Below are 18,284 nucleotides of genomic sequence, written 5' to 3'. Positions count from 1 at the left end.
GTCACTTTTGAACCAGGAAGTGGTCTCTGGGAATAGTATTAATGGAAGGTTGAAGTAACTTCAATAAGCTGTTAATACAGCCTTTAAGAAGGCTGCAGAGTAAGAACTTCTAGAAAAATGAGGTAAATATTACTGGAATTATGTAATGGGAGAAAGTTTCACAACACTGTTATCTTCAGTAACTTGGGAAGTAGAAAATGTGCCCAATGAATTGGATGATCTATCTAGGGAAATATCTAAGCAAAGTGCGAAAGGTGGCCCCTGGCTGCTTCTTGCTAATTAAAGTGCAAAAAGAAAGAGATAAACTCAAGGAAGAACTGCGATATGGTTTAGATGTTTGTCCCTCTAAATCTCATGTTAAAATGTGATTCTGAGTTATACCTGATGTAAATGACGAGTTGATGGGTGCAGCACACCAACATGGCACAAGTATACATATGTAACAAACCTGCACGTTATACACATGTACCCTACAACTTAAAGTATAATAATAATAAATAAATTAAAAAAAATAAAATAAAATGTGATTCTGAATGTTGAAGTTGGGGTCTGATGGGAGGTGATCGGATCATGGTGAAATCAACCCAACTGCCCCCACAGACTGTTCTTTTTGATAAACATAGAAATTGCCCCTTCTGGTCTTAAAAAGCTTGAAACTTGTATTTGTTTTATCTGAGTTCCTTCCTCAGAAAAGGACCTTCAGGCCTCTCAAAGAAAGTATCAAAGAACTGAAACTCACCAGACGACGGCACCACATCATGGATCCCTCATTCACCATGATTGCGTCCTTGCCCCTTCCCTAATTCTTGTTTTCTTACACACTGTTACATTTCTCCCCTGCTATATAAACTCTTAGTTTTAGTCAGGCAGATGGATTTGAGATTGAGCATCCATCTCCTTGGCTGCAGCAACTGATTAAAGCCTTTCTTGGCAATAATTGTTGTGTCAGTGATTCGCTTTTTGTGAAGCAAGCAGCAAGACCTACATCAAACCATTGGTGTTTCGGTAATAATGGGGTGGATCCCTCATGAATGACTTAGCACCATCCCCTTGGTAATAAGTGAGTTCTCCCTCAGTCCATGTGAGATCTGGTGGTTTAAAAGTCTGGGATCTCCTCTCTCTTTTTCTTTTGCCATGTGATGTGCTGGCTTCTGCTTTGCTTTCCGCCATGATTTTAAGCTTCCTGAGGTCCTTACTAGAGCTGAGCAGATATTGGTGTCATGCTTGCATAGACTCACAGACTGCAAAAGCATGAGCCAATTAAATGTCTTCTTTTAATCTTTTTTTTTTTTTTTTTTTTTGAGAGAGTGTCCCTCTGTCACCCAGGTTGGAGCAGTGGCATGATCTTGGCTCACTGCAACTTCCACCTCCTAGGCTCAAGCAATTCTCATGTCTCCGCCTCCTGAGTAGCTGGGATTACAGGCATGTGCCACCATGCCCAGCTAAGTTTCGTATTTTTAGTAGCGGCTGGGTTTTGCCATGTTGGTTTAGGCCAGTCTGAAACTCCTGGTCTCAAGTGCTCTGCCTGCCTTGGCCTCCCAAAGTACTGGCATTAGCCACCATGCCTGGCCAAACTTCTTTTCTTTATAGATTGCCCAGCCTCAGGTATTTCTTTTTTCCTTTTTTTTTTTTTCCGAGACAGAGTCTCACTCTGTCACCCACGCTGGGGTGCAATGGCACAGTCTTGGCTCATTGCAACCTCTACCTCCTGGGTTCAAGTGATTCTCCTGCCTCAGTCTCCCGAGTAGCTGGGATTACAGGCATGTGTCATTGCACCCAGCTAACTTCTATTTTTAGTAGAGATGGGGTTTCACCATGTTGGCCAGGCTGAGACTTTTTTTTTTTTTTGAGAAAGAGTCTCACTCTGTCACCTAGGCTGGAGTGCAGTGGCATGATCCTGGGTCACTGCAACCTCTGCCTCCTGGGTTCAAGCGATTCTCCTGCCTCAGCCTCCCGAATAGCTGCGACCACACGCGCCTGCCACCACACCTGGCTAAGTTTTGTATTTTTGTAGAGACGGGGTTTTGCCACGTTGGCCAGGCTGATCTTGAACTCCTGACCTCAGGTGATCCACCCGCCCTGGCTTCCCAAAGTGCTGGGATTACAGGAATGAGCCACTGAGCTGGCTGAGATATTTCTTTACAGCAATGCAAGAGCAGCTTACTACAGACTGTTAAACAAAGAGATAGCAGGTTTTGATTGTTTTGAAAATTCTCAGTCTATAATATACAGAAAGCAAAAGATGCCAAAATTAAGAAATGATTATCGAGCAAAGATTAAATCAGGAAAACAGCTAGGAAAATATACTTCAGAAAGGTGACTGGTTTTCTTCCGGTTTGACCCTTAATGCTGTGTGGGTCTCTTGCGAGTAGTTGTTGCTGTTTTGCAGGGTGGGAGGGGGAATGTAACGTCATTAAACAAAAGAACTCTGGGAATTAACCAAAGGCTTACTCTATTCAAGAAAATCAGCTGAATCTCAAAATCAACTGAATCTCAGCAAGTACAGCAAGCTATTACGGCATTTTAAATTGCATCGTTTTTCCTTTGCGCTGAAGCTACAAGGTAACAAAAACAAAACAAAACAAAAAACGAAACAAACAAAACAAAAAAACACCAAAACAAACAACTGCACTATTCTCATCCTTCCTCCTCAAGACACACAGAGCCCCCATGGCAAACACTGAGAGTCTTACGATTGTAGACATGTAAGGAACCTCTGTTCAATCATTAGTTGATCACTAAGCTAACTACGTGAAGATGTCAGTGGGCACAGAACACAAAGAATACTACCTTCACAGAATTAGTTTAGAAAAGTCACTAAATAAAGAATAACAACAATGATACAGCAACAACAAACCTTGGGGTGGAGGATAATCTGATTTCCAGTTGTCACACTGTATTATTTATTTAGTTTTTAAACAAAACATTATGGGACATGCAAAGACATAAAAACGTATCACACATGGGGGAAAAAGTCCACAGAAAATGTCTCTGAGAAAGCCCAGATATTGAACTTATTAGACAAAAGAACTTTAAATCAGACATTTAAAATATGTTCAAAGAATGAAAGGAAACCATGTATAAACAACTAAAGTATGAGGAGAATATTTCACTAAACAGGCAATTAAATAAATTTATAATAAAGAACCAGACAGAAATTGCGGTGCTGAAAAGTACACAAATTAAAATGAAAAATCACTAGATATACACTGGTAGATTTGACCTGGCAGAAAAAAGAACCAATCAACTTGAAGATAGGCAGACTAAGATTATTCAGTCTAAGGACAAAGATGGGGAGGGTAGGTAAGCAGGTAGGTGAACAGAGCCTCAGAGACCTGTGGGACACCAATCAAATGTATCAAGATTTACAAAAGGAATTCCCAGAAGAAGAGAGAAAAGCAGAAAAAAAATTTGAAAAAAAAAAATGACAACGCCCCCAATTTGAAGAAAATATTTATTTACACATCTAAGAAGGTCAACAAATGCTAAGCACAATAAACTCAGAGATCACATTTAGATGCATCCTAATCAAACCAAAGACAAAGAATAAATTTTGAAAGCAGCAAGAAAAAAAGTAAAATAAAATAATCACAAGTAAAGGACTAAACAAACCGTTAGCTAGACAGACCAAGAAAATAACTAGAGAAGGCCTGAGTTACTTTCTAAAACCAGAAATGAAAGAAGATATACCACCACTGATCTTAAAAAAACACAAAAGATTATCAGAAAATACTATAAAAAACAGTACACCAATAAATTAGATAACCTAGATGAAATTGCCAAATTCCTAGAAGGACACAAATTACCAAATTGACTCAGGAAGTAACAGAAAATATGAATAAACCTGTAAAAAGCAAAGGGATTGAATTCATAACCAAAAATTTACCCCAAATAGAGGCCCAGGAACAGATGGCTTCAATGGTAACCTCTACCAGATATTTAAAGAGAAATTAATCCCAATCCTTAAAAGCTCTTTAATAAAATGGAGGAAACACTTTCAACTCTATTTATGGGTCAATATTATCCTGATATCAAAACCAGAGAAAGCATATGAAAACTATCAAATAAAAAAACCCTATGAACCACATATTAGATATTGCAGGTTCAGTTCCAGATGACTGGAAAAAAGCAAGTATTGCAATAAAGATAGTCGCAAGAATTTTTTGCTTTCCCAGTGCCTGTAAGTTATGTTTAAACTATAGTCTATTAAGTGTGTAATAGCATTATGTCTAAGGAAGTACCCATACCTGTGGTATAATGCTACATGTTGGTTCTCATCCATGGTTCTTGGCTCCTAACTTCCACAGCCCTTGTTATAGTCTTTTATTAGGGGTGTGTTGGGTGTGTTAGGTCTCAGGAGCAGGCCCCAGGAAACAGAATCTCTCCTGCCCTCCTTTCACCTGTCCTAACGTAGGACTCCAATCCCCTGCCTTTGTAACTGTAGGTCTTAAGACCCTCCTTAGAGATGGTCTTGCCCTGTACTCTGGAAGATGGAATGCTGATGTCAAGAAGCTTCCATTAAAAACCCAAGAGGGCTGAGTTCGGGGGGTTCCAGATAGTTGAACATGTGAAGGGCCCTGGAGGGTGGCATGCCCAGGGAGGGCATGGAAGCTCCACACTCCATTCCCCATGCCTTGCCCTGTGCATCTCTTCATCGGTATCCTCTGTAATATCCTTTAGAATAAGCCAGTTAAGTGTTTCCTTGGGTTCTATGAGCCATTCCAGCAAATTAATCGAACCCAGAGAGGGGGTCATGGAACCCCAACGTGAAGCCAATCAGTTGCCCTGTGAAATGTAACACTATCTCCAGGTAGATAGTATCAGAATTGAATTAGAGGGCACCCAGGTGGTGTCCACTGCTCAGTATGTGGGGAAAACCATCCAGGCCTCTGGTCACAGAAGTCTTCTGTGTTGTGGTGGTATGAAAATATAGGAAAAAAATGCAGATTGAGAGAGTTTTTCCTGAACAAATACCTTAATTTAAGAATACTTTATTGTTAAAAAATTCTAACAATCCTCTCAACCTTCAGCAAGTGGTAATCTTTTTGCTGGTGGAGCGTCTTGCCTCAATGTTGACACTTGCTGAATGATAAGGGTGGTGGCTGCTGAAGGGTGGGGTGGCTGTAGCAATTTTTTACATTAAGACAACAATGAAATTTGCCCACTGATTGATTCTGCTTTCATGAAACACTGCTCTGTAGCATGTGATGCTATTTGATGGCATTATACCCCAAGTAGAACTTCTTTCAAAATTGGAGTTAATCCTCTCAAACCCTGCCACTCTTTTATCAACTAAGTTTATGCAATATTCTAAATCCTTTGTGGTCATTTCAACAATGCTCACAGCATCTTTGCCAGAAGTAAATTCCCTCTCAGGAAAGCAATTTCTCTGCTCATCCATGAAAAGCAACTCTTCATCTATTAAAGTTTAAACATGAGATTGCAGCAATTCAGTCACATCTTCAGCCTTCACTTCTCTTTCTAGTTCTCTTGCTGTTTCTACCACGTCTGCAGTTGCTTCCTCTTGAAGCCCTCAATGTTATCTATGAGGGTTGGAATCAACTTCTTGCAAAGCAACTTCTTCTGTTAATTCTGATATTCTGACTTCCTCCCATGAATCAGCAACGTTCTTTTTTTACATTTATTTTTTTGTTTTTGAGACTAAGTCTTGCTCTGTTGCCAGGCTGGAGTGCAGTGGTGCAATCTCGGCTCACGGCAACCTCCGCCACCCAGGTTCAAGCGATTCCCCTGCCTCAGCTTCCCGAGTAGCTGGGACTACAGGCGCGCACCACCACACCTGGTTAATTTTTTTTGTATTTTAGTAGAGACAGGGTATGTTGGCCAGGATGGTCTCAAACTCCTGACCTTGTGATCTGCCCCACTTGACCTTCCAAAGTGCTGAGATTATAGGCGTTGAGCCACCGTGCCCAACCGAATCAGTAATGTTCTTAACGGCATTTAGTGAATCCTTTCTAGAAGCTTTTCAATTTACCTTGTCCAGATCTATCAGAGGAATCACTATCCATGGCAGCTACAGCCTTACAAAATGTATTTCTTTTATAATAAAACTTGAATGTAGAAATTACTCCTTGATCCATGGGCTGCAAAATAGATGTTCTTGTTTTCAGGGCATGAAAACAGCATTAATATCCTTGTATATCTCCATCAGAGCTCTTAGGTAATCAAGTGCATTTTCAGTGAGCTGTAATATTTTGAAAGGAATTCTTTTTTCTGAGTAGTAGGTCTCAACAATGGATGTGATGGTTAATATTCAACTTGACTGGAATGAAGCATGCAAAGTATTGTTCCTGGGTGTGTCTGTGAGGGTGTTGTAAAGGAGATTAACATTTGACTCAGTGAACTAGTAGAGGTAAACCCACCCTCTATCTGGGTGGGCACCAAATAATCAGCTGCCAGCTCGGTTAGGATAAAAGCAGGTGGTGGAATGTGGAAAAATTAGTCTGGGTAAGTCTTCTGGCCTCCATTCTTCTCTCTTGCTGGATGCTTCCTGCCCTCGAACATCAAACTCCCAAGTTCTTCAGCTTTTGAACTCTTGAACCTACACCAGTGGTTTGACAGGGTGATCAGGCCTCCAACCACAGCCTGAAGACTGCACTGTCGGCTTCCCTACTTTTGAGGTTTTGGGATTCAGACTGGTTTCCTTGCTCCGCAGCTTGTCAACAGTCTATTGTGGGACTTCAACTTGTGATTGTGCGAGTCAACTCTTTTCAATAAACCCCTTTTCATATATACATCTATCCTATTAGTCCTGTCTTGACTAATTACAGATTTTGGTCCCGGGAGTGGTTTTAGAGGAACAGAAGTTTAAAGATGGAGTTTTTAAGTTGGTTTTTGGGTTTCTGGAATTGGCTGCTTAATATGATTAGAACCAAAAATGTTAAGAACTCTACCTCTAATAGTATGGAGAATACTGATAGTCCTTGGCATAAACTGTTTAAAGAGTTAGGCAAAATAAATGCATTTGATACTCCTGATTCACTGCCTGTGAGAGGCAAGTTTAGTGACTCTGTACATAATACCTTTGACCATATGTAAAGAACCAAGGAATATAATGAAGTTGGTTGGTTGCTCCTAAGTTCACTAGACAAAGTGATGAAAGAAAATTATGAACCCAGGGATTCTATCTCCCGGCTCAAGAGGAACAACATGCTGAGTCTCAAATGTAATAAGATTGCTCTGAGTGAGAGTTTTATCTCCTGTCAAGAAAGAGCTGAAATTGTGGAAAATCAGACACAAGCTCTTATCATGCGAGTGGCTGACCTGCAACGAAAGGTTCACACACAGTCTCACAAGGTGTCTAGTGTTAAAGTGAGGGCACTGACTCTAAAAGAAGGGGCCTTGCAACTTGGAATGGGAACTTGTGGGAGAATCCTGATGAGGCTGGGAGCACTAATCTACTAAATTCTGATGAGTCTTTTTAGTCAGAGGAAACAGCCTCCCCACTCCCAGTGGTGGCAACATCCCCAACACATCCCCTTCCCAACCCGGGCAGCCATCAGCCTTTCCACCTTTGTCTGAGGAGATTAACCGTACACTGCCTGAGGCAACAGTGATGGCCTCCCAAGGCAGCTGCCAGGCAAGACAGTGCCGATTCTCCTCAGGATCCAACCCTAACACCCCTGTTTGCTTTTAGACCTATAACTAAAGATCTGGCAGGCCCCTAGAGGGAAGGTTCAAAGTGTTACCCATGATGAGCTGCGCTACACTCCAAAATAACTGTTTGAGTTTTCTAACTTATATAAGCAGAAATCTGGAGGACAGGCATAGGAATGAATATGAAGGGTGGGGGATAATGGTGGAAGAAACAAAGTTGGATCAGGCTGGATTTATTGATTTGGGCTCACTAAGCAGGAATTCTGCATTTAATGTTGCAGCTTGGGGAGTTAAAAAAAGGTTCTAGTAGTTTATTTGCTTGGTTAGCTGAAATATGGATTAAATATGGGCTCAAGGCCAGGTGCAGTGGCTAATGCCTATAATCCCAACACTTTGGGAGGCCAAGGCAGGCAGATAATTTGAGGTCAAGAGTTCGAGACCAGCCTGGCCAACATGGTGAAACCCCATCTCTACTAAAAACACAAAAATTAGCCGGGTGTGGTGGCGGATGCCTTTAATCCCAGACACTTGGGAGGCTGAGACAGGAGAATCGCTTGAGCCCAGGAGGCGGAGGTTGCAGTGAGCTGAGATTGTGCCACTGGACTCCAGCCTCGATGACACAGTGAGACTCTATCCCTGCACCCCACCTCCCCCGAAAAAAAGATGGACCCCTGTGAGCAAGCTGGAAATGCCTGATCTCCCTTGGTTTAATGTAGAGGAAGGGATCCAAAGGCTTAGGGAGACTGGGATGTTAGAGTAAATTAGTCACTTTAGACCTACTCATCCCAGCTGGGAGGGTCCAGAACACATACTCTTGACCAATACTTTGCAAAACAGATTTACAAGGGCAGCACCTGCATCTTTCCTGAATTTCTTTGTCACCAATTTCCCAATCATGATTTTTCCAAGTCCATGCAGTGTGGACTTTCCCTTCCAAGTCTAGGAAGGGAAATCTTCCTAGTGGGCAGAACTTCGAGCAGTGCACCTCGCTGTGCACTATTCTTTGAAGGAGAAATGGCCAGATGTGCGATTATATACCGATTCATGGGCTGTAGCCAATGGTTTGGATAGATGGTCATGGACTTGGAAGAATCATGATGAGGAAATTGGTGACAAAGAAATTTGGGAAAGATGTTGTGTGGCTGGACCTCTCTGAGTGCTCAAAAACTGTGAAAATATTTCTATCTCATATGAGTGCTCACCAATGGGTCACCTCAGCAGAGGAGGATTTTAATAATCAAGAGGATAGGATGACCTCTTTCCTCAGCCACCCCTGTCATCGCCCAATGGGCCCATGAACAAAGTGGCCATGGTGGCAGGGATGGAGGTTACACATGGGCTTAACAACACGGACTTCCAATCACCAAGGCTGAACTCGCTACAGCCACTGCTAAGAGCCCAATTTGCCAGCAGCAGAGACCAACACTGAGCCCTCAATATGGCACCATTCCTCGGGGTGATCAGCCGGCTACTTGGTGGAAGGTTGATTATATTGGACCTCTTCCATCATGGAAAGGGCAACAGTTTGTCCTCACCGGAACGGACACTCCAGATACGGGTTTGCTTATCCTGCACGCAATGCTTCTGCCAAGACTACATGCGTGGACTCAAGGAATGCCTTATTTACCATCACAGTATTCCACATAGCGTTGCCTCTAACCAAGGCACTCACTTTACAGCTAAAGAAGTGAGGCAGTGGGCTCATGCTCATGGAATTCACTGGTCTGACCATGTTCCCCATCATCGTGAAGTAGCTGAATTGATAGAATGGTGGAATGGCCTTTTGAAGTCACAATTAAAACTCCAACTAGATGACAATACTTTGCGGGGCTAGGGCAAAGTTCTCCAGAAGGCCGTGCATGCTCCGAATCAGCGTTCAATGTATGGTACTGTTTCTCCCATAGCCAGGATTCATGGGTCCAGGAGTCAAGGGGTGGAAGTTGAAGTGGCACCACTCACCATCACCCCTATTGATCCACTAGCAAAATTCTTGCTTCCTGTTCCTGTAACATTACGTTCTGCTGGCCTAGAGATCTTAGTTCCGGAGGGAGGAATGCTGCCACCAGGAAACACAATGATTCCGTTAAACTGGAAGTTAAGACTGCCACCTGGATACTTTGGATACTTTGGGGTCCCCCTACCTCTCAGTCAACAGGCTAAGAATAGGGAGTTACAGTTTGGCTGGGGTGACTGACCCAGACAAACTATCAAGATGCAATCAGTCTACTACTCCACAGTGGAGGTAAGGAAGAGTATGTGTGGAATACAGGAGATCCCTTAGGGCATCTCTTAGTATTACCATGCTCTGTGATTAAGGTCAATGGGAAGCTACAGCAGCCCAATCCAGGCAGGATTACAAACGTCCCAGACCCTTTGAGAATGAAACCTTAGGTCACTCCATCGGGAAAAAACCCACAGCCCACTGAGGTGCCTGCTGAAGGGAAAGGGGATACAGAATGGGTAGTAGAAGAAGGTAGTAATCAATACCAGTTACGACCACGTGACCAGTTACAGAAACGAGGACTGTAATGTCATAAGCATTTCCTCCTCAATTTATTAAGAACATGTTGTGGCCGGGTGCGGTTGCTCATGCTTGTAATCCCAGCACTTTGGGAGGCCGAGGCGGGCAGATCATGAGGTCAGGAGATCGAGACCATCCTGGCTAACACGGTGAAACCCTGTCTCTACTAAAAATACAAAAAATTAGCCAGGCGTGGTGGCACGAGGCTGTAATCCCAGCTACTTGGGAGGCTGAGACAGGAGAATCACTTGAACCTAGGAGGTGGAGGTTGCAGTGAGCTGAGATCATGCCACTGCACTCCAGCCTGGGTGACAGAGTGAGACTCCATCTCAGAAAAAGAGAACATGTTGTGCATGTATACACTTGTACTAAGAAAATATCTTCATTTTATTTCCTTTCTTTTCCCTTTATCATGTGTCGTAAGATTTATTGACTTCATATCAGCATTAAAGTGCTGTTAACCAAGATAACTTGATAGGTTTTAGCCCCAAACTTCACCAAAAAATGTTAAAAAGCCAAATCCCAGCAACCCACGTATAACCCAAAAGGCAAATTCTTTTTTTTGCCTTTTGCATATATTGAGGATAAAAGAGGGGTAAAATTCTGAATAGCATGTGAAGCAATGATTGCTGTTTTGTACAATTTTGTAGTGGTAATCATTAAGATACAATTTTTTGAATGTATGTCTATAGATTAATTGTCGTCCATTTTTGGAGTATTTGTTTTCACATACGTAATTGAGGCCTATTCAATTGAGGCCTATTCAAAGTTTGACAAAATGATTTAATAAAATATTGATTTATTTATTTTGAAACAGGGTGCCACTCTGTCACCCAGGCTGGATTGCGGTGGCACAATTTCAGCTCACTGCAACCTTAACATCCCGGACTCAGCAATCCTTCCGCCTCAGCCTCCCGGGTAGCAGCTGGGACTACAGGAACACACCACCGCATCAGGCTAATTTTTGTACTTTTTGTAGAAATGGGGTTTCACCATGTTGCCCGGGCTCATCTTGAGCTCCTGGGCTGAAGTGATCCGCCCGCCTCCCAGAGTGCTGGGATTATAGGCGTGAGCCACTGGGCCCAACCTGATAAAATAATATTTAATAAAATTCCTATAAGAAAAAAATAAAATAAAATAAAAATAAAGTGCTGTTAACTTTATGTAATAGCATTTCGACTGGGGACTGGTGCACTGTACTAAGGATAGCTGTATTATGTTAGGCACAATTATTACCTTGCTACTGTCTTTATTTGAATATTATGTGTGATTTCAGATGTGTATAGGTTCAAGTTGACAAGGGGTGTGATGGTTAATATTGAGTGTCAATTTGATGAGATTGAAAAGTCTTGTTCTTGGTTGTGTCTGTGAGGGTGTGGCCAAAGGGGATTAACATTTGAGTCAGTGAACTAGGAGAGGTAGATCCACCCTCAATCTGGGTGGGCAACACATAATCAGCTGCCAGCTTGCCTAGGATAAAAGTAGGCAGCGGAATGTAGAAAAATTAGTCTGGCTAAGTCTTCTGCCTTCCTCTTTCTCCTGTGCTGGAAGTTTTCTGCCCTCAAATGTTGAACTCCAAGTTCTTCAGCTTTTGGACTCCTGGACCTACACTAATGGTTTGACAGGGGCTCTCGGGCCTCTGGCCACAGACTGAAGGCAGCATTGGTGGCTTCCCTACTTTCGAGGTTCTGGGATTCAGACTCCTTTTCCCTACTTTTGAGCCTATTATGGGACTTCACCTTGTAATCATGTGAGTCAATACTCCTTAATAAACACCTTTTCACATATACATCTATCGTATCAGTCCTGTCCTTTTAGAGAATGCTGAATAATACGGTGGGCTTAAAATAATCAGTAAACCATTCTGTAAACAGATGGGCTGTCACCCAGGCTTTGTTGTTCTACACACAGAGCACAGGCAGAGTATACTTAGTGTAATCCTTACAGGCCCTAGAATTTTTGGCATGGTAAATCAGCACTGGCTTCAAGTTAAAGTCACAGCTGCATTAGGCCATAACCAGAGAGTAAGCCTGTCCTTTGAAGCTTTGAAGCCAGGCATTGACTTCGCTCTAGCTATGAAAGCCCTAGATGGCATCCTCTTTTAACAGAAGACTGTTTCATGTATTAACACATTGAAAATTTATTGTTTGGTACAGTCACCTTCATCAAAGATCTTAGCTAGATCTGGATAGCCTGCTGCAGCTTCTATATCAGCACTTGCTGCTGCTTCACCTTGCACTTTCATGTAATGGAGACAGCTTTCTTTAAATCTCAAGAACCAATCTCTGCTAGCTTCCAACTTCTCTCCTGAAGCTTCCTCTCAGCTGTCTCGGCCTTCAACGAATTAAAGAGACTTAGGCCCTTGCTCTAGTTTAGGTTTTGGCTTAACGGAATGTCATGGCTGGTTTGGTCTTCTACTCAGACCACTCAAACTTTCTCCCTATCAGCAATAAGCCTGATTTGCTTTATCACTCATGTATTCACCGGAGCAGCACTTTTAATTTTCTTAAAGAACTTTTCCTTGGCATACACAATGTGATGCATTGTGCAGAAACTGTTTGATGTGATAGGAGTAGCTTTTGGCCTATCCCGACTTCGATGTCTTTCTCACTAAGCTTAGTTATTTATAGCTTTTGATTTAAAATAAGAGGCATATGACTCTTCCTCTCACTTAAATACTCAGAGGCCATAGTAGCGTAATTAATAGGCCTAACTTCAATCGTGTTGTATCTCAGGGAAGAAGAGGGCCTGAGATGGGAAAATGAGTGGTCAGTGGAACTGTCAGAACACACACATTTCATCTTCTCATGTGGGAGTGGTTCGTGGTACCCCAAAATAATTACAATCATAACATCAAGGATCACCATAACAGATACAATAGTAATACTAAAAAAGTTTGAAATATTGTGAGAATTACTAAAACGTGACACAGAGACATGAAGTGAACATGTTACAGGGAAAATGGCGCAAACAGACTTGTTCGATGCAGGGCTGCCACGTACCTTCAATTTGTAAAAAAAATGCAAAATCTACAAAGCACAATAAAGCAAAGCATAATAATACAAGGTTTGTCCCTCTAGACTCAGTACTCAATAAAATGCTATCAAAGAGGATCCAGTAACACATTAAAAAGAATTATACACCATGAACAAGAAAGCTTTATGTCAAGAATTCCAGGTTGGTTTAACATATAAAAATCAATCCATCCTGGCTGGGCAGAGTAGCTCAAGCCTATAATCCCAGCACTTTGGGATGGTGAGGTGGGCAGATCGCTTGAGCCCAGGAGTTTGAGACCAGCCTAGGCAATATGGTAAAGCACCGTCTCTACAAAAAACACAAAAATTTAGCCAGGCATTAGTGATGTCTGGCCCCTGTAGTCCTAGCTACTTAGTGGGAGAATCACTTGAGCTCAGACAGGCAAGGCTGCAATGAACCATGACTGCACCACTGCACCACAGCCTGGGTGACAAAGAGCCTGTCTCAAAAACAAACAAACAAAAATCAATCAATTCATATAATTCAGCATGTTAACAAACATATTAACAGAATACAGAACAAAAGCTACATAATCTCCATACATGTAGAAAAAGTCCTTGACAAAATACAATTTCCTTTCATGGCAAAAACAATGAACAAGCTAGGAATAGAAGAAAATGTCCTTAAATCTCATAAAGGTATCTGTAAAAAATCCACTGGGAACATGGTATTTAATGGTGAAAGGCTAAAAGCTTTCCCCCAGAATGCTTTGTCAGGAACCAAACAAGGATATATGCTCTTATCACTTCAACACTATACTGGAGTGTTCTAGCCAAGGCAATAAAGCAAGAAAAATAAATAAAAGACATCTGGATTGGCAAGGAAGAAATAAAACTCTCTTTTTATATAAATAATATAATCTTGTGATATATAAATTTAATTTAGATTACCATTGTATAATCTTGTATATTTGCGTATAATCTTATATACATACATTTCTAAGGAATCTGTATACAAACAAACATTAAGAACTAATAATCAAGTTCACAAGGTTACAGGATACCAAATCAATATACAAAAATGAATTTTATTTCTAGCCAATGGCACAAAACAAATCCAAAATGCAATTTTTAAAAAATCACATTTACAATGGCATCACAAATAAAATACTTATAAAAAATAAACTTTAAAAGGTGGAAGAATTGTACACTGAAAACTGGAAACATAATAAAGACTTAATATAATAGGAATACGTCCTCTGTTCACAGATTGAAAAACTTAATATTGTTAAGATGGTAATACTCCTCAATTTTTATCAACAGGTTCAACACAATCCCTATCTAAATCCCAGTTGGCAGTTTTATAGAAACTGGCAAGCTGATTCTAAAATTCACATAAAAATGCAAGGGACCCTGAATACCCAAAATAATCTTGAAAGAGAACAAAACTGGAGGATTAGCATTTTCTAATTTCAAAGCTTACTATAAATACAATAGTCAAGACTAGGTGTTACTAGACAGACATGTAGAATAATGGAAAACAATCGAGTCCGAACATAAACGCATTCATATACAGTTAATTTATTTTTGATGAGTACCAAAACAATTAAATGGGAGAAAGAATAATCTTTTCAATAAATTATGCTGGGAAGACTGGATATTTCAATGCAAAATATGAAGTTGGACCTCTACTCCACACTATATACAAAAATTAACCCAAAATGGATCAAAGATCCAAATATAGGAGACGAAATTATAAAACTCTTAGAAGACATATGTTTAAATCTTCATGACCTTGGATTAGGCTATGATTTCTCAGATCCGACACTAAAAGCACAAACAACAAGAACGAAATGGATAAACTGAACTTCATGAAAATTAAAAATTTTAAGCTTCAAAGTACACTACCAAGAAACAAAGACAGTCCACGCAATGGGAAAAAATATTTCTAAACCGTATGTCTTATAAGGGTCCAATATCCACCATATATGAAGAACTCTTACAATTCAACAATAAAGACATGCCAAATATGAAAAATGGGCAAATGATCTGAATAGACATTTCTAAAAAGAAGATGTTACTAATGGCTTATAAGTACATGACAAGATGCTTAGCATGATTAGTTATTAGGAAAATGAAAATCAAAACTATGAGATACTATTTCATACCCAGTAAGACTGTTGTAATAAAAAAACGCAAATAACAAGTATTGTGGAGGATGTGGAAAAACTGGAACCCTCATACAATTTTGGTGGCAATGCAAAATGCTACAGCCACTTTGGAAAACAGATCAGCTTTTCCTCAAAAATGCAAATAAAAGCCAGAGGAAGTGGTAGAATGCCTGTAGCCCCAGCTACTCAGGAGGCTGAGACCGGAAGACTGCTTGAGCCCAGGTGTTTGAGTCCAGCCTGGGCAAAATAGTGAGACTCCGCTTCCACACACAAACATGAAGTAAAGAGGTTTCTACCGTTTAATTGCACAAGCCCAAAACTTCAATACAGTGTTAAATAGTATAACAGAAACAGGAGAATAATGTCTTGTTCCAATTTTAGTTGGAATGCTGCATTTCCACATTAAGTATTATGTTGGATTTAAACCTAGGATATATGTGTTTTACATTTAAAAAATACATCAATTTCTGTTTTACTGAGTATTCATTTTTTGTTCCTCTTTACATTAACAAGTGAGTAATATCAAAGGACTTCCTAAAATTGAACCACTTTTGCATTACTGGAATAAATGTCATGACTGTCATATATTGTTTTCTTAATGTAGCATAGGATTCTGTTTGATGCTTTTGTATTGATATACGTGAGACTGTTCTGTAGTTGTATGTACCTGTGTGTGACCATCACATGATTTTTATCTAGATTAATACCATACTCAAAAGTAATTTGAAAACTGTCTTTTTCTATGTTCTGGAAAAATGTACAGAGCATTGAGATGATCTGATCTTAGAAGTCTTGGTAAAACATTCCTTTGAAACCGTCTAAGCTTGGTGCTTTTACTGAGCTTTCTTGATACCTTTTCCTATTTCTTCTGAAAAAATTGATCTGTTTAACTTTTCTGTTTCTTCTGGGACAATTTTAACAAACTGGATTTTCCAAGGAAATAATCCATTTCACTTAAGTTGTGCAAAATAAAATCTTACCATTTTAAAAATTGTTTCAATAGTTGTTATTCTCCCCTTGTCATGTCTTGCATTTTAATACTTTCTCTCTGTTACCCCCTCTCCTCCTCCCACCTCTACTCCCACCAGTTACGTTAACTAGTGGTCTATTTTGTTGACTTTTTCAAAGAACCAGTATTTTTTTCTATTTACTTTTTAGTCCTATTGCTTTTATCTTCAATCTCATTTTTTGCTTTCATCTTTATTATTTCCTTCCTTGTTCTTTATTCTGATTTACTTTGTGATTTTTCTTAGTTTTTTGATGAAAATGTAATTTATTTTTCTTTAATTTATGGCTGTAAATACATAAGGCTGTTCAGTCTTTTTCTAATCACTGTTTTAATTATATCCCCTAGATTCTTATATGTAGTTTTTTTGGTCATTATCAATATTTTGAAGAAATTCTGTAACTTTGCTTTCTTCACTATACACCTAAAGTTGTTTAAAATAGTATTAACATTGCAGGTAAATAAGACTTTTAAAATGTTTTGTTATTCACGTCCATCTTTACTGCACTATAATGAAAAAATGTTTTTTGTATTGTTTCTACTTTATGGAACTTAGGATTTCTTTTTGACTTAATATATAAAAATTTTTTGTGAATGTTCCATGTATACTTGGGAAGAAAATATATTTTATGTTGAGAATCGAGTTCAATATATATTCATAAAACATCCCTTGTGCTTTTATATCCTTACTTATTTTAGATTCACTTCACATATCTTGGACTAAAAGTGATGGGTTAATTCTGTGTATTTGTCCTTCTGAATTCTCTGTCGTTTCTGTTTATGAAGATGGTTGCTAATGTTATCTGGTACACAGATACTAGTAAATGTTACATCCACATTACGATTTATGGTCTTTAACACTATGAAGTAGCCCTTTTGCCGCCCAATTTCTACCCTGGTTGACATTAGAATTAATCTTGGCTTTCTTTACTGTTTTCATTTGCCGTCCATACCTTTTCTCACTCCTTTTAGTCTTTTAAAATCATTTTATTTCAGGTATGTCTTGCCAATATATACAGCTCAAACTGAGTCTTGCTTCATGAACCATTCTAGACACCTGTTTAATAGGGGAGTTCAATGTTTTCACATGTCCTACAATGACTCATATATTAGTGTCAGCTTACAGAGTTACGTTTTCTTTTTCTTTCTTCATGTGGTCCTTTTTCTTTGCTTTGTAAAATTTTTCAGTATTTAAGATGGTTTGTCTTTTTACTGATTACCAGTTTTACCTTCTTATGATGCCATTAGTCCCCTTTTCCTTAGTTAGGCTGTTTGGTATTCAGGCTTCAAATGATATCTTTGATTCCTAAATAATACCTGAATGACACTCAATGAATTTTTCCTACTTCATTTCCCACTCTTTCTAATCTTCACTCTGCTTTAGCCTTAGATAAAATATGGCCAATGCTCACAATCGCTCCTTTTGCCATTTATTAATTTCATGAAATGTGCCATAGAGTATGAGGGTGAGCAGGTAGGGGGACATATGTGGCCCACCATCACTTTTTGTAGATGAAGTTTTATTGAAACACATCCACACTAATTCATTAATGTACTGTCTATGGATATTTTTATTATAATGGCAAATATGGTGAATTGCCATAGAGACCATATTGCCTGCAAAATCTCCAATATTTATTTTCTGGGTCCTTTACAGAAAATGTTAGCTCCAGTAGATTATTCTAGTAGTGCTTTAAATACAGTATTTCTTGAGTTCTTGCATATTTATGTTTTGACCACCTTCATACACGAAATAGAACTTGACGGAACACAAAAGTTTCGCTTATTTTTTAACTTCTTTGAAAATGTTGCTCTGGGGCTGTCTTTCTTTAAATGTTCTTGTTGAGAATTTTGATTCATCTGATTTTTATCTTTGTGACTTAGTATTTTTGTCTTGAGGCACATTGGGTTTTTCCTTTTTTAAAATTATCATAGTTTTACCTGTATGTCTCAAAATTTGCTATTCTGTGTCAATTATCCCAGGTATGTAGTGAGCT

General features: G+C 39.6%; 1 protein-coding gene across 19 annotated transcripts in view; it reads right to left on the bottom strand.

The window, feature by feature from the left end:
- Positions 1–18,284, bottom strand: part of LCORL (ligand dependent nuclear receptor corepressor like) — a 296,483-nt gene that overhangs the window by 72,422 nt on the left and 205,777 nt on the right. The window contains exon 1 of one of the 19 annotated variants that reach the window (XM_050791949.1): positions 740–9,729. The exons of the other annotated variants lie outside the window; for them this stretch is intronic. The gene's annotated coding sequence lies outside the window, so the exon portion shown is untranslated. Of the gene's footprint in view, positions 1–739; positions 9,730–18,284 lie in introns of those variants that run through there. 19 annotated transcript variants of the gene reach the window in all.

This window comes from Macaca thibetana, chromosome 5 (assembly GCF_024542745.1).
Source record: "Macaca thibetana thibetana isolate TM-01 chromosome 5, ASM2454274v1, whole genome shotgun sequence".
Lineage (NCBI taxonomy): Eukaryota > Metazoa > Chordata > Mammalia > Primates > Cercopithecidae > Macaca > Macaca thibetana.
The sequence above is the reverse complement of the archived record's forward strand: the minus strand, read 5'-3'. Positions and strand labels throughout refer to the sequence as shown.